The sequence below is a fragment of the Trachinotus anak genome, unplaced genomic scaffold, assembly GCF_046630095.1.
Source record: "Trachinotus anak isolate AG129_WGS33_773 ecotype Australia unplaced genomic scaffold, CSIRO_AGI_Tana_v1 ptg000011l, whole genome shotgun sequence".
In the NCBI taxonomy this organism is placed as follows: domain Eukaryota; kingdom Metazoa; phylum Chordata; class Actinopteri; order Carangiformes; family Carangidae; genus Trachinotus; species Trachinotus anak.
This window is the reverse complement of record NW_027273862.1, coordinates 17810705-17838224: the sequence shown is the minus strand read 5'-3', so window position 1 is coordinate 17838224 and position 27520 is coordinate 17810705. Positions and strand designations below refer to the sequence as shown.

Sequence of the window (27520 nt, the reverse complement as noted above, 5' to 3'; positions counted from 1 at the left end):
AAATATATATTTGTGAATACTACAGAGTTGATATTTGTAGTATTGTTGGCAGAGGCTGTGTGATGGTGTCCCTGATAACTATATAATTAGAACTGGCATGTTGCACTCCTTATTTCAACATGATTAATCAGTGGTTCTCTGTTAACTTGAAAGGAAATATTAGATCCTGACTAAACTTTGATGAAATCCAGAGTTACAAGTAAGAGATTTGGGTCAACTAATGAGAACAGAGCGTCCCACTTTGCAAGTCCAATTGGGAGCGAGATGATTTGCATGTATGCAAATAGTGTTTGAGTTAATTGCATAACTTGGCATTCAGTAATGACTAAGTTGTGTTGTTTTTGTTTTTGTTTTGTTTTTTTGTGGAAGTTGGTCCTTTACAACTGGACTGTGTCAGTGATACGGCAGAATAGTCTGAGTGCTGGCAGGTCAGTGTCCTCAGACGTTAATGTAGGGTTTCATCATTTCTTGTCGCTGAAGCTCTTCTTACAGTATGTAATACGTCTACACTTTCTACAGAGTGCACAACACAAATTCAGGACAGTGCTTCTATGTGAGCTGGTCCGTTGTAAACATCTTCATGAGGGTATAAAAATGAAAACAAAGGTGCGCCTGCCCACCTGCACACCCTTTGAATACATGAATTTAAAATATCCTCCAGTTTTAATAACAAATATTTATTATGTAATTCTGCACGTGAATTGTGTTAAAAAGCACTTATTAACTGTTCACATGCACAGCAGGTTACCGACTCTTTAGAAATGTATTCAAAACGACTGAACATGTTTTTATGCTTAGTATATTATCGACTACAACTACGTTATTCTGTGTTATCAAATATATATTATCTGCTTATACACCAGTTGTTAAATGCCCTTAAAAAGCCCCTACATCTGTTTACAACTGCATCACAGTGTGTTATAAATGATTATTAATGGTATATGCTGCTTATAAATGCTAAATAGGGGGTTTGAATAAAGTATTGCTGTTAAAGGGGCTATCCCTGGGTCCTGACACACGTTAGCCTGAAGTAGTTTCATATCAAAGGGTTTAAAGTAGAACCTTTTATAATCCTCTGCTTTTATAAAGCAGATAATTATGAATCATCATTAAGAATACTAATCACTGTAGTCCTAAAGCATGAATCAGCTGCACACCTTCGAAACCTGCTCTGTCTGCACTGTAATCAAAGCAGCCCCCCCACCACCGCCCCCACCCCCACCCCATCTTCACTCATCCTCACTCACTGACTGAATGGTGTTCTCTAATTAACCATGCAGAACAGGAGAAGAACACATGTTAATTTAATGTAACAAAAATGTTGATTTTCATGCACTCTCCTTTTCAAATATTTATGGGCTAGACTTGAATTTCAAGATGCATCAAAGACTCACAGGGTATGCAAATGTGTCTGCCTTACCCCCCAACAAGTTGGACTGTCTTCCACTCTTCAGGCAGGCTTCATGCACTCCCATCTGAGCTATAAAGAGGAAGCCATTACAGTCACCTCTGTAAAAATAGTAGCCTATATTTGTGTTTTGAGAACTATCTGGCACCCGCTGGCACCTGCTCAGCTGCAACCATAAGTAATTATCTCTCGCAGGTTAAAGCCAGGCAATGAACAGCACATTAAGCAAATATAATGAGTCATGTCTTTTTGCATCATTTCTTGTTCTTACCAATGCAGATGGGACTGTCATTTTGAAAGCAGCATAAATGCAGTGTAAAAACAGAACGCCCAAGTGCTTGAAGGGAATTATTTTAATTGTTTTTTTTACAATGAGCCTGGAACAGGGTGCCAGTACAGTGCGGGTCAAATTTTAAAAACAATAATAAGTAAATAAATAAGCGGGAGGTTGTGGTTCAAATCTTCTGGTTTTGTCTGCTGTACAGTCATCTGATGTCTGCGGGACAGACGATATTTGCAGGTGTTTCCCGCAGTGTCCGAGAGGTGGCGTATGAGACACGTCAAACACACATTTCAATCCGGATGGTGAAAGAAAAGTCGCTCCTTCAGAGGCCACATTCACAGCAGACATCACACATGAGTCACTGTGGAATGGGTCTGAAAAATACAGTGTTAGGTTGTTGCAGGATTATTCATAATTTCACCGCACAAAGCTGCATCACTGTGTTTGACTTTTCTGCCAATGAAATAGCCGGCAGGTGTTCGACTCCTGTAGTTTTACAGTGTTGGATCTCAGGAGGCACTGACGTTCAAACAACAGAAAAAGTTTCTTTCCAAAAGGTAAGATCTTTCTTTCTTTCTTTCTTTCTTTCTTTCTTTCTTTCTTTCTTTCTTTCTTTGAGCAAATTTCAGCATTTACACTCACGCACGCTGCAGAATGTGCAGCCCCGTGAACAAGAAGAAAAACAAGGGAGACTTCAAACTTGCACCAAAGAGGGAACTGAGAGCTGCGTGCAGAGCGGGAGCGGCCGGACGCAGCGATGCTGGTGGAGATGTGGAGCCTTTCTGCTTCACCTTGAACAAAACGAAAGACAAAGTGAGGCGCACAGGGCTCTGAGCTGATGCGATGTTGTGGATGAGTTCTGTGGCCAACTCTCTCTCTCTCTCCCTCTCTCTCTCTCTCTCCCTCTGTCACTCTCTCCCTCTCTCTCTCTCTCTCTCTCTCTCCCCCTCTCTTCTCTCTTTCTTTGCCTTCTCCTCCCTCTTTCAGCTCTATGTGACTCTGCAGTTAACAATCTGAATGTTCTCCCGCTGTCTATCTCTTTGTAAGTAACTTTCTATTTCTCTTATGTGCCACATGTTAGTCTGCTGTTATAACACTCAGTGGCATGCTTGAATAACGGACTGATGGTGGGATGAGTGCTGTGATGTATGTTGGGCTTCTGTCCCCTTTTCTGTTTTCTGTCACAAAATGCTGCTGTCGATTTGCAGGTTGCAACTTTTCCGTCAGCTGTTTCGCTCATTTTTTTTCTTTTCTTTTGGTTCCTCTCCGATATGCGCACGGCTCTGTTGGAATCTCTGTCGTGTGTTTGTCATCTGCGGGCCTCCTCCGAGCTCAGCTGATCATTTAAAACATATGCTCAGGCAGCACAGAGAAGTGTCTCATTGTAAACGCTTCTGTTTTGGCAAGTGATCGCAACCTGTGGGTTCACCGGGTCAGATCTTTGATTTCATTTCAGACGCCAAGAGGCTTTTCTCGGCTCTATTTTCAAGCACCGCGTAGGATTGATCCAAAAGAATTTGTGCCATTGGTCTAACATATTATTAACTGAGTACGCATTAACGTTGTGATGCACATTATTGATTATTTTAGTTATAGCCTCTATGTGAAAACCCTAGAAGAATTGTATGCACAAACTAAAACAAGTAAATGTGTCAGTCTATACGTTAAAAGCCAATCAAATGTTGAAAATAACAATTTCTCTCCTACCATGAGCCACATTACATATATTTAAAAAAAAAACCAAACAAATAACAATTACACACTAATCATTTTTATTTCTAAAATCGCTCAGTTAATTTAAATTGTAAGACTCTCGAAACGGAGATAAGTATTTTTATTTGTGGCATATTCTTCAAATGTAATGATTTCATGATCCAATAATAATACAGTGTGAAAACAGAATAATAATAAAAGGCTTTGCATGACCAGAAGAATGTAGGATGTGTTGAATCTATCATAAATAATATTTCAAAAAAAAAAAAAAAATCTAGAAAATCTGAGTTCCACAATGTGACTTCCAGTCCATGAAATTTAGCAAATATCTGAAGAGAAGCTGACGATTCCCGGATGGTGTGCAAATCTAAATTTCTTCTTTTTCATATGACAAGCTAAAAAAAAAAGAAAAAAAAAAGTCGTGAGTCTAATGCTGGTGGGTTTTAGGTGCTGAATGAATTAATGCAAATAAACCAAACTAAACTGGCCCCTGAACTCTGCAGCCTCTTCCAGTATAGGATCTCATCATCTCCCATCAGCTGAATAATGTGCTTCCCTCTCAACAAACGGTGAATCTGAAACACTTTCACTGAAGTTGAAAAGATTTATTTGTCTGAAATAAAATAAAATAAAAAACAAACAAAAAAGTTTGATCAAAGGAAAAGTGTATTATTAATAAAAGGGGAAAAGTCGCCCTTAACTTTACGGTGGTTGTGTAGCTTGAAAGTGATGTTCATTTAAGTAAGCTTATTAAACTGACTAAACTGCGGCCAGTAACAACCATCCTCCCTGACTCCACTTTTATTTCACCACAAATCTCTCTCTCCCCCTCTCTCCCTCTCCCTCCCTCCCTCCCTCCCTCTCTCTCTCTCTCTCTCTCTCTCTCGCTCTCTCTCTCTCTCTCTCGCATCTCTTGTCTGGGAGGAGGAGGGGGGAGTCCTGCCTCTTTGCCTTCCTCAGATCAATGCCCTGGCCACTCACTTTCTGATGTTGCACGACGGGAAATGCTTTGAATACTTGCGACATGGCTGCGCGCATTGATTGCCAAGATTGACGGCAGCTCTACCCATCGTCTTCTCTTGTCTGCGTGTGTGTGAGAGAGAGAGAGAGAGAGAGAGAAAGAGAGAGGGAGAGAGAGAGAGAGAGAGAGAGAGATAAAGAACAGGTAGGCGGACAACAAAAGGCACTTGTAGTTTTGGACAGCTGAACTTCACGGGTTCCCCTCATACAGCCGCGTCTGAGTAGACTTAAGTTTTCCCTCAACAGATAGCTCAGAGATCATTTTCTACCAAGTCTAGCTGAGTCTGTCAGGCTTCACACACGGGAAAGGACGCACAGTCATCTTCTCCACGGCTCGGACCATCAAGGTAAACAACACGTTTACTGTACTTCTGTTTGTCCTGACATTTTCACCATGTGTGTTTTTTTTTTTTTTTTTTTGTTTTTTTTTTTCGCCGATTCCTAAAAGTCCGACAAGCAGTCAGCGAAACGTCGCGGCGCAGTGCGCGCATTGTGTTCACTTTGTTTTCTGCCGTGAAACACTTTTAGAAAGTGATCCGTGTGTTACGCGCAGACGGGTTCACGCACTTTGCGACCGAGGGAGTGACTGTCAAACTTTGATTATTGCGATTATTGGACGCGTCGCTTTCGCCAAAACAAGCAGGCGAGGCGAGAGCGGCGCGGTACGTGCTCGGGCTCGGAGGCGCTCGGGTTCAACTCCGAATCAGCGGCAGAAAACCAGCGCGATAGGCTGTCCGCCATCTGACTTTACGAAACAACCCGGGCCAGCGTCTGAAGGTTTGAAATCACCCCCCCCCCCCCCCTTTTTTTTTTTTTTTTTTGTTGTTGTTGTTGTTTGTTTTTTTCTTTGTTTATTCCAACAGCGTGAAGCCGTGCGAGCGGACACGGGCTGCTCAGTGCGGCGTTCAGAGCCGCTGTCACCGAAACATTTCCACTAAACACCAAGAAAAACTGGTGGTTCTCCCTCCGCTGGGGAACATTGAAAGGTTGACAGCGCTTCAGCGTCTGTGTTTACATGTCCCGTAACTTTCCTCCGCTGGTGGCAGTTTCACTTCTGTCCACAAAGCGGTACCATTCATTGACAATGACGTGCGTCCTGGTAGGTTTCCTGCGTCTGCATGTGAGGAGGACAAGTTCATGTCTCATGATACCTTTCTACATTCCGGGGCTCTGAACCACCTCGTATGTAGCTTTCTCTCTGTCAGTCTGTTTTTTTTTTGTTTTTGTTTTTTTGTTTTACTTTTTCTGTCAGAAACGCGGAGTTTCTGGCCCCCGTGCAGGCTGGGAATTTGTCTCTTCCCTAACTTTCTCGGGAGGTCAGGGGAACTGACCTCTAAAGAATGCATAAGCCATAAATTAAATTCAACAATCGCAGAGCTTGTCCATTTGGAGGAGATGCACTTGAGCAGACAGTTTCCCATTTAAGCCGAACGCCCTGAGGCTCGGCGCTCCCGGGCTCAGCAGACACAACTTGAGGAAAAGTGCAGTGAAATGTGCTTAACGAGGATTGTTTTCCTGCCATTTATGCGGTGGTTTATTGCTGCGACACAATTCCCTAAAAAAATAAAAAGAATCGTCAGGCCTTTAAATATAATTATTATTATGAAGATATTTTTAGAGCACAATATAAACTTCACTCATTTTAGAGAATTTGGTGGATCACTTAACATTTTTTATTTTTTATTTTTAATAGGAAACAATGTCCATTAGGAAATATTAATGCTGCACAAACTGAATAATTTATTTTCTTAAAGCGAGGACGTGTAAAACATGAGTGGAAAACAAAGGTATTGTCCCCTCATTTTCACACGTTTCCCAAATAGAAACAGAAAAAGGAGAGTCTTCACACTGCTGCAGGAGCCTTGATATGGTTTCATGAGAAGGGGATCAGATATCAACACTGTCAACTATTTTAAACGCCACTGTACTGTCGTGTCCTTCTGGTTTTTATTAAACGCTGTCCAACTGCGTTTGTTTCCTCTTCTTCTTCTTCTTCTTCTTCTTCTTCTTCTTCTTCTTCTTCTTCTTCTTTTTTTGACCCCTCAGAAAACACACCTGTGGCTAATTAATGAAAACCTCATTAGCCATCTCGCGTCCTTCTTTTAAACTCCTCAAACTAAAACACATTCCCGCCAATTCTCCGGAGTGGAAAAAAAAAAACAACAAAAACAAACAAACAAAAAAACAGCTAAACATCTGTTGTGTCGAAGTTAAGTTTTTTATCTTTGTGGCGTGCAGTTTTTTGAAGCAGTTGCTCTCCGCTGTTAGCTGTGAACGTAGGTTTCCTCATAAGGTAAGGCGGTCCTGGAGACCAAATGCGAGCCTAAATGGCACATTTATAATTAGACTGCCCATTCAGCACATTGTCCTGATTGCTATACAGGGACACTCGGCTCTGTCTCTATAAGAGTTTGTCTCTGACGGCTTGTGCAGCTCAGCGTGTCGCCCACCAAAAGAGCGAGAGAGGGAAGGAGTGAAAAGCGGCATTACAGCCCTTTGATGCCAAGGAACCGCACTTGGCTCCTATTTAACATCTCTCACTTATTTTTGCACCAGGGAACCACCGGCATCTTAATTAATCACCTTTTTTTTTTTTTCTTTGTACACTTCTTTGCAATTGTTACATACAACTTGAATGTGCATTTTGATAACTGGAGAAAGGTTATGTTTTCATTTTTGGCAGTGTTGACCCCTTCGAATAATTTCTGCTGTTTAACTCCAGGGACAGATGTGCTTTTCTTTCGCTGTGATTGCAGCTGGGTTTTTTTTTTTAACATTAATTAATTAATTAATTTGTTGGTATGTGATATCTTAACCGGAGTGCAGGGTAATAATATTGTATTTATCGTGTTTCTTACTGACTGGCCTCGCACATTCTCCATATTTTCAAGGACTGATCTGGGGGTGGATCTCGGGGTGACTTGAGCTTTTTTTGTGGGGCTGAGAAAAGCAGCATTTCCCACCTGGACTCAGCGTTAAGATGTAGACTCGCTGACGCTGATATGTCAGTAAGTTCAAAGATTTTAGGACTTTCATTTTGGCGTGAAGCAAGAAGCCACCCTGCTTACTTGTCTCAACCTATCCTGCACTCTGTCCACGTCCAATCTCTCCCGTGTTGCAAGAGCAACTTTGCTACTGAGAATCCCCCCCCCCTCTATTATTATACATTGCAATTGGACCAATTTTACTATTTGTTTCACTGAGACCAAATGAAAGGTTGTGAAGCAACCAGTCTTAATTTTCTTTGACTAAGTGCCACAAACTGAATTTACCTGTAGTTCTACTTTTAACAGTCCTCCTCATATAGGATGTGTTTATACTAAGCTCTTGTGCCAGTAATCAGTGGGATCAAAGAAAAAAGGAGAGGAGAGAAAAAGGGGGAGAGAGAGAGAGAGAGAGAGAGAGAGAGGGAGAGAGAGAGAGAGAGAGAGAGAGAGAGAGATAGATGAGCTTTACCTGATGTTTGAACATTTGCTCTATATCTTACTCCACATATGTGCACATTCATTATTGATTATGCCTTTGGTTGATGCTGTTAACTTAGAGGGTGAATTTGGTCATTTTGCATTTACAGCAAATTTGGTCTTATGGGTATTTTATTGTAAGTTTGACTCAACTCAAAGAAAAAAATACCAAAGTACCTGCATCAGTGGTGATTTCTATATTGGTCATTGCAAAGTGTTATTTTATTTCACAACCTCTTGTGTTATTTATCTTTAAGCCACACACTGATGCAAATAAAAGTTCTGGTTTGTGCAGGTTTTGGCCTTGTTCTTCAGCTAACAGTTTCACCCGGAGTGTATCTTCCTGCCGGGAATAACAGGATTCTTTAATGATATTACGACCCATTCCAACTCATGATAAGCTGATTTAACAGTCAAATGAGGGAAAGAAATTCTTATATTAATATAATTTTGCAAAAAGGTATAAATAATAGTGATGTGTAGCCAATTGCAAATACAGCAATGTTACAACCAGTACTAATAATATGTGTAATACTGAATCTAGATGATTTCATACAAGGTCAGAGTTATAAAGAGGCTGCACTGGTCTCTTCTGCCCCTTATATTTTAAGTTCTTAGGTGTAACAGCATCACAGTTTTATTGCTTGTGCATACGTGTGTGTGTGTGTGTGTGTGTGTGTGTGCGTGCCCCTGTATCCCTCAGCATGTGTGCGTGCATGAGGGATACTTTCCCTTCAATTTGCTTTCACTCTTGACACAAACACTACCGTTGACTTTGACTTGAAATGTCAAAATCCTGAAAACCGCTCTGTCTCTCCCAACTAGACGTCACGTAGACCACATAACTGAGACTTTACACATTGTATTATCTTTCCATATATACGGTGCTTCGCAGAAAAAAAACTATTATGTTCCAAGTGACAGGACACTGCAGGGATGTGGACAGGGAGAATGTGTTGGCCTGGGAGGGGAGGGGAGGAGGGTGCACAGGTACTAGCCTCCATCTCCAGTGGTGGAGGTAGTGGCTGAGACCTGATGATAAACAAGATGAGAGGAGGTAAACAACAGCAGGCCTGGTAAAGGTAGAGGAGGGGGGCAACAGAAGGGTGGAGGACGGCAGGAGATAATAAATGTGGCAGCACATGTTGTGACATCTGTCTTCTAAGTGTTATCTAATTTGCTGTAGAATATTTCAACAATGATCAAAACTGATGGGAATATGCCATCGCAGTTTTTTTCTTAATTTGTTCTCTTCAACAAGAAGTTTCTGACAAGTTAGTGACATGTCATTTCTGTCATGATGCTTCATTTTCTTTAACGGGACACTGTGGTTTGGCATTGCACAGTATTATGTGTAATGAATGCATGCATGCAAGTGACAGAGAACTCACCCTCCTCTGAACACCAAAGCAGCATTTGGTAGGGTGGGTAGATTGGGTCTTTGACGACAGTGTCCTTCGTGGCTTAAAGAAAGCAAGCACAGTGCATTCATCTCCTATTTGGACGAAATGAATTCGTGCTCTTACAGGAAGAAATTGTGGCTTTTCTCTGTCTGCAACATTGTCACTTCTCATAGAGGAGAAATACTGATGAAATCAGTGGTCAACTGAGTCAACAAGAGCAGACAGTGGGGCATCACCTTCACCAAGTCACCGTCTTAAATGGAAAGCCGTGAGAATGCCGAGCCAGACAGATTAATGGCAGACAGTATAAAACACCGATGTAATATGCTGCCTGTTTGAAAAAAAGCATCTCGAGCTTTTACATTTTGAATTTCGTCCAGCTTTGGCTTTTAATTTACCACAATGTGATTGAAAGAGTTTTTTAAGATGATGTTTTTCCTTGAACACGGGTTTGTCTAATGTCAAAGATTAAACTTGAGTACGTGTTTTTTTTTTTTTTTAATTCAGAAATAAATAGAAACTGTTGTGTGCCAATACTAACTCAGTGAACATCAACCAGGGCTGGAGCAGTTTTTTTCTGCACTATTAGATCTCTGTGTCCCTCTGGCTGCTGTAAGTGAACAGTATTGCTAACATTAAAGGATTACAGATGGAAAAAATCTAAATATGTGTATCTTCACAGGAACTGTATAATTGCACAAGTAACCTAAGTGGTCCATTTTGATCTGTATCATTCACTCTCCCACCAAATATGTTTTTCTCAAAATAATTGGACAATTTTTTTTAGTACACAGCACAGTTGTGCATAATTAACTTTGACTTCAAAATGCAACAGTCTGGGCTATGGTAAATAGCCTGTGTTGATTTTTTTTAAATCACACATTAATATGTAGAATTAATTGGAGGGGCCTTGGTGGTCGCATGTTTCTGACACAGGTCTGGGACTGTAATCAGGTGGAGGAATTAGTCGGGCTCATTGTTTTTTATGAATCAGATGAAGATTTTTACAGTGGCTGTGTGAAGATGGTTGCCTTTATTTCCATATCAAAGAGGCGCACAGTGAAGCCGGGCAGTAATTAAAATGTGGTGGATTTTAGAGTCCCTGCACATGTATACACAGACACACACACACACACACACACACATACACACAGGCATAAAGACACATGCACACACAGCATGTAAATACACACATTCTCTCTCTCTCTCTCTCTCTCTCTCTCTCTCTCACTCACACACACACACACACACACACAGACACACACACACAGACATGCTTTCACACATACAGCATATGGACCAAGGCTGAGAATTGTCAGGTTGCGTGCAAAGAGTGCAGGTGGTTGAAACTGAATTTTAAACAAACACTCCTGTCGCCTCATGTTCCTTTTGCAGACATTTAGGTTCAGAATCCAAACGCCAGTTAAAAAAACCCAAAATAAAACAGCTCTCTCTCTCTCTCTCTCTTTTTTTTTGTGGCAACCATTTTGTTAGCTACAGTCTGAGAGAGTCGTACATTAATTTATTATTTCTTTCACTTTGACTCAGTAACAGCTTTCACTTACTGCAGTCACACTAACCTTTCATATTAGTCACAGAGAAATGATGCTTATTCATTATTCTAACAACTTTTCATATGTGTATATATACAGTCTAAATATGTATGTGTGACCTTGCTGCAGAATGCTGGGATTATTAAAACAAAAAAGAAAAAGAAGCTGTGATCTTTTGCCCCGAGTGATTTCTGCCCTGCTAGAATTGGAGAAGCTCTGAAGACCCAAGATTGTGTCTTGTGAGTGAACAAGGGAAAAGAGATTAGTGTAATGTGGGCTTTTGCACCGCTCACACACAAAAGTATCACAACAAGCCTTTTCCTTGTGATCCCCGACATTGTGTTTGGATCAGACCATCCCTTGGGCAAGCCACTGCCTTGGAGGAAGTGTTAAAGGACTCTATGAAAATATCACTTGAGCCAGTTTGGGCAGCTGTGACACTGAAAGTTTTCATGTAAATGTAAAGTGAAAGAGGACCTTAAAAACCTCACCCTTTTAATAAGGGAAAAGCAGTGCAATTATGGCATGGAGCACATACCTAATTTGAATTTCTTATTCCTTATGAATAACCCTATTGCAGAAAAAAGAACCCTGATCAATTATTTCAACATTTATGGCTGAGTGTGAGTCACAAGGTTGTAATCACTGACCCTTTGTAATTAAAAATATAATTGATCCAGCTTTGTAAAGTTTGTGCACTCCATAGTCTTAGAAGGCGGTAGTTATTTTTGTGTTGACGTTACACAGGTCTCCACTGTCTGTAAAAGCTGAACGATTAGGCATTATCCAGTTGGTTGTGGAGGTTGACAGCCAGCTTGGTATCTGCCAGCTTGATCTGACATGAGATGTAAAATATGCTCCACAGTTATGACTAAGCCAGCCAATCTGGCTTCTTTACTCTGCGGTCCAGCCTTTAGGATGCTGGGAGCCGATGTGTTGGCACACAAATGTTTTTAGATCAGACTGGAAACTTAGTTTCTGTGCGCATATGTACATGTGTGCAATTTGTGATTTGAACACATGAAACTGTATGTTGTCTTCTTCAGCGTGCGCTGAGGTGGAGTGGCCATGATGAGCAATTCTACCATAATGTGGCACTTTGGTCCATAATGCAGAAAGGTGGTCCAGATATTTGGATTCTTCAGTTTGAATAATAAGTGTGAGTCAAGTAGACACAATACATAGTATAGTATAATAGTATACAGTATAATAGTAGATACAATACTAAAGACATGATTTGATCAAGAAAACCTCCACCATGTAATTATATAAATGCAAACATGATCTGACACCACATCTTGCATATTTACAGTTTTTTTTTAAATGTGCATTAAACCTTTGTTCAGCTTTAACTTGTTCCCTTCATTACATTTTTGAAGATGAGCCTCAACAAAAACATACTTGGTCTTTGTTGCTACTGAAATACAAGTTCTGCAGATAGTGTGTGTCATCCCACTTGGTTGGAAACAAATGCTGATCAACCACTTGCATCACGGAGCAGCTACTGTGACATCTAAAACAGGCAAGGAAGTTATGGAAAAGAAAAGACATATTGGGCCAGAAATCAGATTCCCAACAGTTTTTTCTGTGGAAAATGCTAATGTATGATGCCAAGAATAAATCAAAGTGACAAAGAGGGAGGGGAGAGGAATAGATGGAAAGGGTCTTGTGGCTGAAGTTCTGATGAAGTTAACCATAGCATCTCTTCTTGCCCAGGTCTTTTGTTTCCTTTCTGAATAATTCCTTTTTACACAGACTTGGATGTGTTACAAGGCTTTGCCCTTAATGTGCATTATGAGAAAATGGCTTCAGCAGACCCGACCACAAGCTTTCTCTTGGTCTCTGTCTGTCTTTGTTATCCTCTCTCTTACTCTCTGGGCATGGGGAGGGGGTGTTTAGGCCCTGTTGGTGAAAAGATGGGCTAAGAGCAGATTTTCTCTGACTTTCTAAGACTAAAGACTCCACACAAATAATGATGTTAGTGTTCGTGTTGCCTCAGATCTCTCTGATGATGTATAAGTAGATCAAACTGAGTCTCTTTTAGTCTAAGAAATTGATTTTTCTCCTGACCATGTGCATGGTGAATTTTTCACAAGGGAAAGCTTTCCTATTTTCAAGGTGGTCGAGAATACTTTTTGTACTTGTCAGGTCATAGTGTGGAAGTAGCGACTGACGTTTCCATTTCGTTTGTTTCCAAATGGCACAGTTTCCTACCCTGACCAGCACCAGTGCATGATTACTGCAGGAGTGACTTCAGTCACTCTGTCTTCTTGTACTGTGGTATAACCATAACCATAAACGTAGCAGACACAAATGTTGACTTAAACCAGTAACCAAAAAAAAAAAAAAAAAGTCAAATTTCAGTTAAGTCATCCACTCATTTATGGGTCAATGAATGAATATACATACTTTAGAAACAACTTTTGAATGCCGTGGAAATATCTTGTCCAGTCTGTAATTGCACCTAAGAAATCTCTAATTGGCTCAGCTGCACATTTATAAGCATAGTGCAGCTATAGTGAGGAAAACCCAGAAAGCCCGACTCACAGCTCGAAGAAAATAAGCCAAAGAAAGAACCGACTGCGATAATCACTTTCTTGAATGGGACTAAAAAAGAGAAATCTGCTGAAATGATAGAGAAAGCCTGTGGTTTGGCCCATGCAGTAAATTTCCCATGAGCCTCTTTGACAATCTGAGGGGATAGCCACTCTGGCACACGCCACCCACCCACATACAATATACACAGACACACACACACACACACGGACGCAAACATAGAGTGCTGTTTCTGCCAGGCAGTACGGGTGTAGAAACCTCTGGGAGAAGGCTGGTCTGAAGGAGGGTGATTGACAAGAGGTGGGAGAGGAGTAGACTGAGGAGGACCAGAGGAGGATGGGAGGGGTTGTCCTGTTTGAGGAACAGTAAGACTCGTTCTTTTTTCCACTTGACAGAACAGTCTGTAAAATCTACAAAAACTTTGCTGAGGAGAGTGGAATTGTGGACATTGTGGAACAAGTATTAAAGAGCAAAAGTGTTCAGATTTTGACAGAGACAGATCTTTTGCTTTAGCTGGAATATTATATGACCACAATTAATTACCCGCAGACCGCATACAAATATATACAAATGACTTAAAAGCTTTCTGTCCAACATATCCTGTTCATATGCAACTAATTTGCAAAAGCAATTTACGTTCACTATCAAAGCATCTTTGCAGAGTTACGCTCTTGTACCGCAGTGTAAAGTTACAGGGAGGAGGTCATGGTGGATGGCCAGGCACATGACTTTCACGCTGGAGACTGGGGTGTGCATCCCATCAAAGTTAACTTTTTTAGCATTCACCATGCTCATGATGTTTCGCCTAACCTTAACGAAGTGTTGTAGTTTCCCAACCTAAACCATAATATACTTAGCATAACCACAGTGTTTCCCCAACGCTAACCAAGTGCTTTGAATTGCCTACACACAACCATAAAAAATCTAATTATGCTTTAGCTGTAAGGGGTTTGTTGCAAAAACAAATGACAAACATTGACATTAAACTCTTTGCAGCAGCGTCCAATGTCAAGGTTTCAATGTGTTAATAAAACACAGGAAAATATCCCAAAAAGCATGGAATAAAAAGAATGATGAAGAAAAAAGTTGAATGTGATTGCCTCACATGTTATTACAAACTGTAAATTAGATGTATGTGAACGCAGACTGTAGAAGTCAGATGGTTGCTTGTACATAGGCGCATGCAACAGGGATAAAGGCTTTATGTCCTCGGTTAGGGGTGGGGTTGAGGGTAAACCGGGGAGGTACAACGTTCCTCCTTATCCTCAGCAAAGCTAAATTTATTGGTTACCATCTGCAGGGTGGAGGAGTTTGGGTTGTGGCCAGGCCAAAGAAAGGCTTCTAATTAAACAGTCATCATTATCAACTTGTGGTCAGTGATCATCATCCCCAACACTGGTTCTCCAAGATGAACATGGAATCATTGAGGCTTTCCTTGAAGCCCATGCTGGACTGAATTAGAACAGAAGAAACAGAGGAGAAAAGTGCGAGCAAGAACGTTTTTTTTTCCTCTCTTGGCAGAACAGACAGCATGAGGCCCTGTGCCATATCCACTCAGGTTTAAACAATTACCCGACATCAGAGAAACCAGTAGAGCCTCAGTGCTGGCACAACCGTCATGCTTTTGACTGCTGTACTTCAGTCCATGGTTTCAGACATGGCCAAGTGTCACATGTAAGCGGAGCTTTCAATAATTTCAATTAGTGTAAGAGGGTGTGCCTGCAGTATCTCTATCACTGCTGCTGGAGGAGCGTTCCTTTGAGGTTGACAGCCCCTTAATATAGTATTTCATGGTTTGATGTGTGAGTGACACAGTGGCGCTCCAAGAGGATGGCAAAATGGTTTATTAGGACCTAATTAGAGCCCTGTGATTAAAGGGGAAGTGACTGTGATTAGGAGACCTGCAGATGATGTGGAAACATGGATGAATATTCAGAGGAGAAAAGCACAGTATGTATTAGCCTGTGTGTGTGTGTGTGTGTGTGTGTGTGTGGATTTGCAGAATATGTGAGCACTACAGAGTCCAGGCTGCCTCAGAGCAGTCGTGTTATAATATAATCTTTACAGCAGATCTCAACAGAGGAGTTTTCCAACTCGTGCTGTTAGGCACAAAATGTGCAAACGAATATGCTGTAACCTACAGCTGATGTTTTTTGTGAGTATATGTACACTTGCTTTATGGTGGAATTCAGAAATTTGATGAGCAGCTCTTGTAGCCCAGATGTCATAAAAAAATGACCTCAGTTTGTTGCTTGTTTTTTTTATGGTTTCAGTCCAGCATGCAAGAGTAATGCTGTGGACTTTCACAGCCAATTGAACATGAAACCATGAGGAATGTTCTGCAAAGCCAGGTCTCCTTTGGGAAGCTTAGGACACTCGCAAAGAATCACACATCCATGTGAACTTATGTGCTGTTTAATCAAAATGATAAATGGCATTATTATTTGTCTCCATCAATGGAGAGATTCGCATCAGATTTTTTTCTTTTCACCTCACAAACTTCTAACTTTTTCCAGATATGTGATAGCCACTGCCATTAGAAATCATTTATGGGAGTGTTCTGAGGGCAGGAGATTGTCAGCAGGGCCTTGCAATTTTACAATTTCACAACTGACTTCCTCCTTAAAATGACACTGGCTTACCTGCCTATTACTCCCTTTGATTTCTACAGTACATGCTTCTGCGCTCTGAGAGGTATTCATAATAAGCTTAAACTCCACTGGCTTCATTGCTAAAGGGGGCTTATCTCTCGGCTATTCAAGAGAAAGAAGGGTAATATTTTTTCCAATTTCAACATTTTACTGTTAGGCCGTACTCTGCCCAAAACCACGCTTAGGGCGCTGCTGAGGAGAGCAGGCATGCACACAGCTACACGATATACGGACACATACATGCTCAAGCACTGACACAAGAACAAGTACATGCACTCAGCACACACACACACACACACACACACACACACACACACACACAGTTTTTTTTAATATTATTTTTGCCATTTAAAGTTAAAGTGGTACAGCTGTGGATTTTTTAGCTGGATGGAAGTCATATATTTTAGCACATTTATTTATGTTTTATTCAGTATACATTTTAACTCACATTTCTAAAGGTTGTGGGAACCAGTCAGCTAGTTTTATTTAAAAGTCTGCTTGGCTCATTCAATTGAAATATATGTCTGTTATATCCAGAGAAAAGGGACCATGAAAAAGTGTTTTTCTTTTATTACATCAATCATACCTACCTTGCAGCACTTATTGCAAGTTTGGACATGCAACTTAATCAATTTATATTTTCATTTTGTCCCAGTGGACTGTTCAAAGCATACGCTGCTTCACAATGTGTACTCATATGTAATGTAAGATATACTTGAAAACTAGTTTGTGGTGAGTGGTGGTGGCCATGCAGGGCCCTCGCTCTTTTGCTTGGAGCAATGTCAGTTTTTCTTGTGAGAATAATGAGAAGCATGTGTTGGGCAAGTGAAAACAACACAGTGATCTTTCATGTGACCCACCTGTTGGGCTTTAAACACAGTTAACAACACCCTCATGTAACTATTGTCTGGACAGCCACGTGTAAGAGCCTCTTCCTTCTGCTCTTCTGCTGCTCTCTTAATTATTCTTTTTTCAGGAGTTCAGCAAAGCCTGCTGAAGGCACTTGGCCACACAGAAGCAAACTAAACACTTGAACAGAAAAACTAAACCTTAATGACTACCAGAACTTAAAGACACATAATCTGTAGGTGAGAAGTGTTTGTTTGAACTACATCTTTCTCCAGCAGTTAACAGTGTGCAGTAGGTTTGCAATGTGAGTCTAAGTGCTCCCCAGCCCTCTGCCTGTAGCCTCAGCCTGCTGAGTTTCTCAGTTTTACCATTGCTTGTGCCATGCTGTAATGGGCTCCCAGGACATGATGGGAATATAATAACTGCTTGACGATGTTTTTCTTACCCCCCTCATTCTCCACTAAATGCAAAATGCGCCCAGAAACATGGCATATATGGTACAGGTTGTGATGTCAGTTGTTATTGCTGGATATGGGAACCGGTAAATTTTGGATTATTTTCCACAATCTGCTGTGCAGAGTGCATTATGTCACAAAGGCCACATTGTAGCTAGTTGGGTGTAGAGCAGTGTTGTCTCTCTCGCTCTCTCTCTTTCTCTCTCTCTTTCCCTTGTTCTGTGCATTGCTTGGCTACCCTCTGTGCTTCCACTCCAGACTGTTGCTTTACTTTATGCCCATTCCACTTACTTGTGCTGCAATCAATGGACAACGGGCCTAAAGGATACATTGCATAATGGAATAAAATCATGAATTAAAGAGTGTGCAGAATGTTATCCCGACTCAAGATTTTTCCATGCAATTTGATTATGTGCAAATTGCTGTGGATATCTGGTGATGTTATAATATTAAGGATAGATTTCTTAAATTATGGGGTGTTCATCCATTTGCATTGAGTCAGTTGGATGCATGCTCTGTGAAATGTGAATTTAAATGATGAGAATAATTAATTGATGATAGATATATATTTAAATCCTTGGTGTACAATTAGGACTCCAACACTGCCTTTGTTCAGTGCAGTATGGAATGGAAGAGTGTCCGATAAAGAGCCTCCTGTTTTTCCGCTAATTAAATTTGCCACTAACATATGCTGGCAGGAACCTCTTACCTTGTTTGACTTATTTATTGCCTGACTGTAGAGGTAATTTGACCTTTCATTTCAAAGGCTCTTTTTTAATCCAGAAAAGGAGTGTTAAACTCAATTATACCAGTGATCAGTGGCTCAAACACTACATTTGTTTCCTCTGAGGGGACAACCCAACTAGAGCCCTGCTCCCAGCTCCTTGTCCCTTCCTCCTGGCCCTTCCACCCCTACAGGGTAACGGGGTGGGGGTAAATGGGGGTGGGGGGTGGGGTGGGGGGGGGGGTGGGGGGGGTGGGGGGTGGGGGGGGGGGGCATGAGTGAGATGAGAAAGGACGAATGGAGAGAAAGAGAGAGAGAGAGAGGAAAGTGCCCTATAGTTCCTGCCATGTCACTGGAGATTTGTGTCCTCCTTTTAAATCATTTCCCTCTTTAGAAGATTAAGAAGGCAGAAATATTCTCAAACTGATCATTTTCCCTCGCCCTAAATGGACTCATTTGCATTTGCAAACTCTGCTATTAATTGTAGGTTTCAAAAAAGACAAATGACCTCTGCAACTGTAAATAGAAAGAAAAAACAGAGGTTATAATGTTAATTGTTAAAATGTTAAAACGGCTGTACAGGAGCCAGTGGAGCCAAAGGAAAACATATGTCCCCATCACTATCAGATTTACACCATGGCCACACACATCTACAGTACAGGCTTTGTTTTTTTAATTTATTTTTTTATTATTTATTTTTATTTCTATAACCCTTATATCTTAATCAAGATTTCAGTAATTTTTTTCTCAGGTAAATGTTGTCATCCTCCTCCATTTCTGTCAGTTCTTCATTTAGTTTCGTTTTACGACGGAGAAGAAAGACCAAAAATGCCTTTTTACGTACGAGTTTTTGGCAGAGTGCAGAGTAACATGCAGTGAAATGCTGTTATACTGTAAACTACAATGTTGTGTTAAATGAATAGAAGATGAAGAGTGATTTTCCAACACGGAATATGACAGTTCAACTACAGTCTTTCTTTCTTTTTTTTCTGAGAACACTGCGGCCCATTTAAGACTTCCTTCACTCTGTAACGTGCAACAAAGGTTTCCCACATCCTCAGTTAAAGTTGTCTGCCTGCACTGTGCTGAGCTCGCCACTAAAATAATTATCTGTCAACCTAAGCCTGCCTTTGCAAATCAAAAAATGTGCAACAGTGAAACAAGTCATTGGTGGAAAAGGCCACTATCAAATAGTGCGTCCCCGCTTCTCCTCAAACAAGGAAAACACTGAATAATTTGTGGACACCAATGCCTTGTTGTAACCTGATCATTTATGGATCAGTTGTTTCCTTTCTGGTTTAATTCACCATGTGATTGATTTTCAGTGCCGTACTGTTGGAAAATATCCACACTAAACCGTGCCTGAAATAGGAAATCATTTGAATACAGATGCTTACAGCTTAGGCCTTGTCACTGGAAACCACTTGGAACCAGGAGACAATTGCAGGTTGATTATGTTGCTTCTGACAGAAGTTGCAAGTCTTTTGTACAAGGCAGAGATATTTGCATCTAAATGCTTATTGTAGACATCTACACAGCATAAAGACTGATTGTAAATGCCAGCTGTCGGGCTGTACTCGGGAATAAAAAAATAATTTCAATAAGGAAAATTGAGATGGAAATGAGGAAATTATTTTCAAATAGTGGAGCTGAAATCAATAAGTCGGAAATAGTGGAGTTTGTTGTGCTGGTTGTATTTGTCATTTTTATTGAGCGTGTTTGTACAATCACATGTGAATCTATTTACAGTTAGCATTGTATTTTAACTAGTGGAAATACAGTGTTTATATTCATGTCTTACTATTCTTATGCTGCTTGATTTCTACCTGTACCTCAGTTGCACTGCAGGCATGAGAAGAATTAAGTGTCAGTTTATTGATCAGATTTAAAATATAATGAAAGATTTGGTTATTTGACAAATCTGCTAATTTTGATCATATTGTGTTTACATGTATTTGAGTTAGTTGAAACATGCCATTTCAGTCTTTGCAATGTTTGTATGTGTGCACAAATGTTTGCATGTGTGCTCTGTATGTAAGTGCAGCATGTGGGTGTACATGTGTGTGTCAGCCTGGTGCCCAAAGCAGAGTGATGCCCCCGCTGATTCTCCTCCTCTAAGCTCTTTGTCCTGCAGCACTCAGTGTGTCTGCCTCCTCGGGAGACTGGCAGGCTTCTCTAGTGTGGCTCCACAAAGGCCCAGCCTCCTTTGAGGTGTTAAAAACTTCCATTTATGCATCTCCCTGGACAAAAAAGCACCAAGCCCATTTGAGTCCAGTAGCAACACAGGCAGACATTGTGGCCACGCTTCTCTAGCACTCATTTCACAGATTCTAAAACGAGTATATGGTGAACAGGATTTGAGGGGCTAAAGTGCCCCGCGAGGGCCAGGCGATAAGAGGGGAGAAACGCCACCACGCAGTAAACTAGAAGATGGGTCCCGGAAAATAAACACATTACCTGGGAGAGACCCCCAACATACACAAAAACACAAACCCCACACTGAATAAGAAAGAAAGAAAGAAAGAAAGGTAGAAAGAAAGAAAGAAAGAAAGAAAGAAAGGTAGAAAGAAAGAAAGAAAGAAAGAAAGAAAGAAAGAAAGAAAGAAAGAAAAAAAGAAAATATGTGTGCATATCTGAAGAAAAGAGGTCTCATCAGTGTGCAAAAAGACAAGCCTATTCTATGTTCTCTGTCTTTACAGTCTTTGAAGTGAAGAATATATGAGAGGGAATCAAAGAGAATTGATAGGTTGCACACCCGCCTGTTAGGAGCACTGGGGACTGAATGCCGTCCACCGTGGAGGAAAACATTCTATTTGCCGGTCGTTTCTCTCCCCTCGCCCCGGCCTCAACCCAGTCGCTCAGTAAATAGACTTTTATTCTTGTTACTCGACGCAAAGGAAATGACAGATAATGTGTTTGCCGAGCAGCACATGAAAGCCTTGTGCAGCCACAGCACTGTATCTGTATCAGGCTATTGCTGGGTAGGTTTTTTTTTTTTTCTGCTTGACACTATTGCTCTGCAGCTCCGGCCACTGTTTTATTCTCAACAAAGATATTTTCACTGGAGTGACACTATGATAGTCATTTCTGACACACTGGTGCTACACATTTAGTGAATGTCTAGTCTGCTGTAGCTGAGTGGCAGGACAGGCCTACAGACAGAAAAAGGCAGTTTGAGAGAAACAGAGGGTAAAGATAAAAAGAGAAGAAAAGAGAGATTTGTCTGGCTGTGACAGTTAACGGTGTGCTGGAGCATGAAACAGCTGTTTGCACGTGATTGACCTGTTTCCGACACCAAGTAACTCAATGATGTGGTGGAACTGTTGTAGAAATACAGCTTGTCTTTTTAACTACACAGCACCGGATTCTTTATTTATTTGTCCATAGATGTCCAAAGTTTATCACGCCAGTAGGAAGTGAATAAATGTATGAGATGACAATGACTCCATAAATACTACCTCCATAAAATGATCAATGCCAAAGTGTCCACAGTTTACCTGAACTCTGGCTGTTTCCTGACCAGCAATGTCCTCTCATTACCGGCTATGGTTTATTTCTCGCTGCATGGAAGCTGTTGTTTCATATTTCACAGATGATGCTACTGCAGAGAGGATTGACTTTATGGAACTAGATATTTAACAGATAAACACACGTGTTCAATCACTGTATAAGACAGCTAGAATGTTCTGCGCTTCACCCGCTTTCCCTCCACACTGCACCCCCACCTTCCTCTTCCTCCCATTTCCCTATTTCCCCTGGGACCAGTGTTATAGCCCCACCTCATTGCATCCCCAAACTCCCCCATGCAGTCCGCGGCCTGACTGACTGTGGCTGCTGCTTCTGCAGAGATAACCACACTGCATCCAGGTAGGGAGCAGTCTGCTGATGGCATAGATTACCTCTATTGTCAAAATAACTAACTCTGCAGAATTCCTACTTTAGCTTGTTTGGACGCAGGAGAGAGTGAGGATTTGGAACGGAGGATTGAGAGGATTTTTTTTTTTTAACATGTTGCAGATCTGGATGAATTCCAAACAGAAGTTGAAGTACAAGTTTTGGCTTGCCTCATGCATATCCACACACAACTAGGACAAGGTGAATTGTACATATGCATACATACACAGGTGTATGCAACAGACACATAAACATACAGACACCTACTTAGATGCAATTTAAACAAGTCGCACACACAGCAGTAGCAGTAATGCAATAAAGTTAACTAAAGTACAGGAAACATAAAACCTGAATTTGGTCAGGACTGCTATGTTGTGGTTGGTCTCCTCTGCTCTGTATACAGTTGTGGTGACCTTGTCTATTGAAACTGAGCCACTGTCACATGATTGTTGAAAAACACAACTCTTTGTTATGGTCAAGGAAATTAAATCAAGTGTAGCCCACATGGTATATGAACACATGTCTGGAATTTGAAGGTTCAGCTGATTTGAAAGTGAATCTGTGCTGTGGTGGTAAAACTGCTTTCTTTTACATACTGTACAGGAGGCTTTAGCTCAAGTGGCAATTCCAGCAGGCATACAGCCTGTTTGACATGTAATATAAAGATACATGAGAAGCTGCTATGTGGGAGGGTTTAGTACAAGTGAATGATTTAACCTTATATTTCACCCGCTGTGCCACTGCAGAAATGTGGAATTAGAATTTTGTCTTATGCCCAGACAAACTGCGTACATGTGTGTTAAGTCCGTGTGTCTGAACTATACCAAATTTAAGGCCTTGTGTGTGTGTGTGTTTGTGTTAGTGTGTGTATGTGTGTGTGTACCCTGACAAACTGTGTTGGAAATTATGCTATAATTTTCAACTGTGCTTCACTGCATAAGAAAGCTTTTGTGGAAACCTGAGTGTGTGCACTTTTGCTTTTTCATGTTTTTTTGTTTTTTTTTTGCATTTGTTACGGATACTTTTGTGTGTGGTGTGTGTGTGAGCAAGAGAGAGAGAGAGCTAGCTATGACTAGCCAAAGCTAAAGAAAAGGCCACTCTTTGACAGAAATGCCACAGGTGGATGTGAGCTCTCTGTCCCTGCTCCTTTGATGTTGGCGCCATCAGTCTGTTTGGACTTTGTACGTGAGAGCTAAACCTCCAGTATCTTCAGTGTAGTGAAATTATTTTAACAGAAAAATACTTTGTTCACTTGTGGCCTTATGGGGCCAAATTTACTTGGGATCTCTTCCTCTCTCCCTAACAGTTATTGTCTGTAATTAAAAATAAAAAAATAATGAAAAATACTGAATATTGGTTGAGTGTGTTGACAATTTACTTATAAAAACGTGGTGAAACTAATAATTTGAATTTGGGACTGACTGAAATTGTGTTTAGTAAGTTCCCAGTCCTCTAATTGGTAATGGGGAGTGCCTGTTTTGTGTTTCCTGCCTGTAGGTCTAATTCACAGCAGGAAAAGAGCTGCTACATGCAGCTACAATAGGCCGGCTGACACTGACTCTTATTACACCACAGGGATTACTACGTTTGCTTCATTATAATATCATTTGGGTTCGCTCATTATTTGCAATTATGAATTTTTTTTTTTCCCTCAGACAAATAATTAACTTAAATAACCAATGACTAAGGAATACATTTCCCATTTATTATTTACCTCATTGTTCTCAATCAAAATCAGATTATGAATTCAAAGGTTTGTTAATATCAACTCTGTAATTATAAGAGCTCTCATTTATTTAGGCACAACAGGAATTAAGCCTATAGTCAGATATTTGACAAAGACTGGTTTATTGAATTACCATCCATGTAATATGTGGTTTATCCAGCAGGCAAGGATTATTATGTGGACTGAATAGCTACTAATATAAGTTAATTGTGTGTGTATGTGTGGTTGCAGCTGGAGCATAGTTCAGAACAGTAAAATAGTCTGTGTTTAGCATCATTTGAGAGGCAGGAGGACATTTTAAACTCAGAGGTGCTATTCATGTAACAGCTTTCCATTCAGCTGGGGTCACCTGGGTCCCCTCTCCCCCATTGTCACCTCCAGCCTCAAGGCTACCACATTCAGACCTGTCTGCAACTCTTGCCTTTATCTGGCTCATTCTGTTCGCCTCCCACGCAGCAGACTCCATGCTGTGCTCTGACAACAATGCAGTGGTAGTCGGTACATTTATCTGGTCTTGTTGTTGGTGGCTCGTTTGCCCTGGTGATGGGAGACTAAGGTGCTGTAGTGCAAATTAGTGACAGATCAGTTAAGCGTGACCTTAAAAACCCTTGGCCTTGTTTAATTGGCAGTGCTGAGGCGGACTAATTGTATAAATCAGCTGGTAATGAGATCTTGGCTTATTGTGAAAAACAAGATAATGTGAGAAAATGAACATGAATAAGCTGGCATTCTCATCCCTCAAGCTAGATGGTCCCATCAATGAGTTGTTTTCTCTCCATTGTCAATACTCCTGAACTGTGGGTGAATTTAAGAAGGAATTTGGTTCAGATGATGCCTAAAACGGTATGCACTTAAACTGTACTTGAGTTTCCTTGTCATTTGTGCATTCTCTAACAAAGCTCTTAAGTTGCAGCCCTTCAACAGACATGCTGAAACTAGCAGAGCATGGCCCCCAAATAAATCATTAGCAGGCAGTGCTCGAAGAGAGAAAGCAAAATTTAATAAAACAACCGCTTTATATGAAAGCTGTTTATTAGTGGAATCCACCAACTGGAAGACAGATTAATGAGGTAGCAGAGAAGTAGATTTTAAACATTGACTAGGATGGTTTCCCATTGGTGACAGCTGTGAGGACTGGAGGTCAGACACTAACAAAGCTGTCTCGCTCAGCTGTGGAGACTCTGACCCTCAGCCAACAACACTATGGCCCCAATTCTCTTCCTCTTGTTCTGTCTCTGTTTGTTCTGATGTAGGTAAATACAGTTATCTAAGACCTTTGTTGATTTTAACCATGTTCCAAATTCACATGTGTTTTTTACTCAACTGGTAGATATTTAAACTCATTGATAATATTTAAATATTATATTTTTCATGGCATTTTTAATTATAGTAGTAATACTTATAGAGTAGTTCTTAATAATAATGATATGATGATGCATTGAAGGACACACTGAAAATGGCCCTTTCCTCTCTTATTTTTGCTTACATTTCAGGTTACTTACATGAATTCAAAATCAGCCGACCAGTGATCGCTGGAAGCTGGGGATTGAGTCTTTCAGTTTTTGTAAGTATCAATTTGCCTCTTCAGCTTTTTCTGTCTTGCCACATGTCTCATACACCCCTGCTGTCTTTCACCCACAATGAACACCTGCATCAAATGAGGTGGACAATTGGATAGGCACACAATGTATGCACAATTAGACAGTTACATAGGCACCAAGTTACAGACAAACCTTTTTAACATTAGATCCTCCAACTTATTTTTCTTGCATTTTATTTTGCTTCGGTACTGTATTGTGATTTCTCTGGATTTTTTTTCTTTCTCTTTTTTCACATCCGTGTGATATGATCCACTTCGTTTTGTCTAAGTCAAATCAGGCTTTCTCATATTTTATTAACTGTGAGTCCTCTTAATGGCTATTTAAAGCCGTAAAGCCTATTTAAAGGAAAAACACTCTCTCCTATGCTCCTACATTAGATACACAGCTAGAATAAACCTAAAAAGTAATATTGGGTGTATAAGTATTTTTGAGCAAATATGCATCCTGTTGTGAAACTATGGGAAACAAACTGAAAATTAAACAATCCAACCTTATCTTCTCTTTGTAAATATATATGCTGGTATAACTGATCATCTATCAAAATATGTCAGCATAACAGTGGTTTAAGTGAATTTTTTCACAGCAATACAATAAGACAGTTGCTATGAAATGTGCCATTTTGCTTGAAAAGAAACAGAATGGAGAGGACTACAGTCCTCTCTGCATCAGTATAATATTATATTTAACTATCTTTGCTCAGCTGCTGCTCATGCAGGTTTTCTAATAAAAATGTATCTTAGATATTAAGCAAATAAAGGTGAGGAACTTAGTTCATATTATTCTTTTTTTCCAAATGTCAGTTGGAGATATCATGGGAGTCATATTAATGTGGTTGAGGAGCTCTCCAATAATAGCAGGGAAACATCTCTGAATTCAAAGTTCATGGCCATTTACCATTGTTTATTCATGCCATTTCGCGTCGCAAACTCTCTTCTGCTCTGGCGAACATGCACCTGTCTACCCGCAAGCTATCTCTGCTGCTGCATGTTGGTGTTGCTGAGTTTCTTGTGAATGGCTTGAGGTCATAAAGCTGTCATGCGACCATAGTCAGTCATCGGTCATATTACACTACATGCTTTTGTAAGCATAAAAGCAGAATATAATTAATCAAACTCATTAAAATATAAGGCATTACTCCGCACACTGTTGACAGAGATGGTGACATGAAACACTTGAAATACAGTAGATGTACCACATTGAGCATATGAAAATTTTGTTTAGAAAATGTATACAACTTAACGTTAAGAACAATACATCTGTGACTGCTGATACTAGCTAACTGATGTGAGCAGGTCTTATATACCTGATCATTTACTCTATCAACCTGCTATCTCTTTTCAAACTTTCCAAGTCATTTGAGTTGCAAGATCCTGAATGATATGTTTTATAATAATGTAACATAAACTAGCCACCATCACTAACAGACAAATGAATAAAAGATGATAAAATAAAGATCCCAGCTGAGACATCAGCAGAAGCTGTGGTCAGCCCACCAACAGGGAAGATCAGGTTTAGCTAAGACATTAAATGAATATGTTCAAAGATTACAAACACGTAACAAGATATGATTGATGTACTTCTGCTGGTCACCACCTGTGTGTATTGGCCCCTGCTGGTCCAGCTAAAATGTGCCTCCTCAGGTAGTCAATAAATTGACCCCTAAAATTTTGATTATAAGGACTTAAGTCACTGCAATATTATCGGGCATCTGTCAGTATATGTTATAAAATAAAATACCATATGAAGCCCTGGTGGGCTAGCATTCATTGCCATATCACTCCTCTGAGACATTCAGTTGGATCCTCGTACAATCTGAATTCTAGATCCATTGACCCACAGCTTTAATTAATCTGAAAACATGACAGAAAGTAATTTAGTTTGTGTCTGGAGTGCTCATAGTACAAGTTTAATTACACTCCTGCAATCTCATTTGGAAACACCTGAGGATGTGTTCGACCATATGAGTGGGCACACACTATACACTGTTTGTTATTATGTGTCATTCACCTAACAAGCAACAGCTATGTAGTCTTGCAGCTCTCAGCCCTCTTGCGATGGCACCACTGAAGGGGAGAATGCTGAGGAGCCATTTGGTCAGAAATTAAATAAACGGTACTTCACCATAAAATGAAAATGAATAACCTTTGAATGGTTATTCCTCATCTATTATTTATCAAATGGGCCTCTTCAGTCTGCTGACCCTGCAGTGATTACGGTCAA

At 40.5% G+C, this 27520-nt stretch overlaps 1 protein-coding gene across 11 annotated transcripts in view; it reads left to right on the top strand.

Annotated features, from left to right (window-relative positions):
- The first annotated feature begins 4306 nt into the window (after window positions 1-4306).
- sox6 (SRY-box transcription factor 6) overlaps window positions 4307-27520 on the top strand; it is a 135518-nt gene continuing 112304 nt past the window's right edge. For 2 of the 11 annotated variants that reach the window (XM_071488587.1, XM_071488584.1), the window contains exons 1-2: window positions 4310-4771; window positions 25193-25263. The gene's annotated coding sequence lies outside the window, so the exon portion shown is untranslated. Of the gene's footprint in view, window positions 4772-4921; window positions 5202-5273; window positions 6718-25192; window positions 25264-27520 lie in introns of those variants that run through there. The other 9 variants (XM_071488585.1, XM_071488580.1, XM_071488583.1 and 6 more) reach the window with 6 other exon arrangements.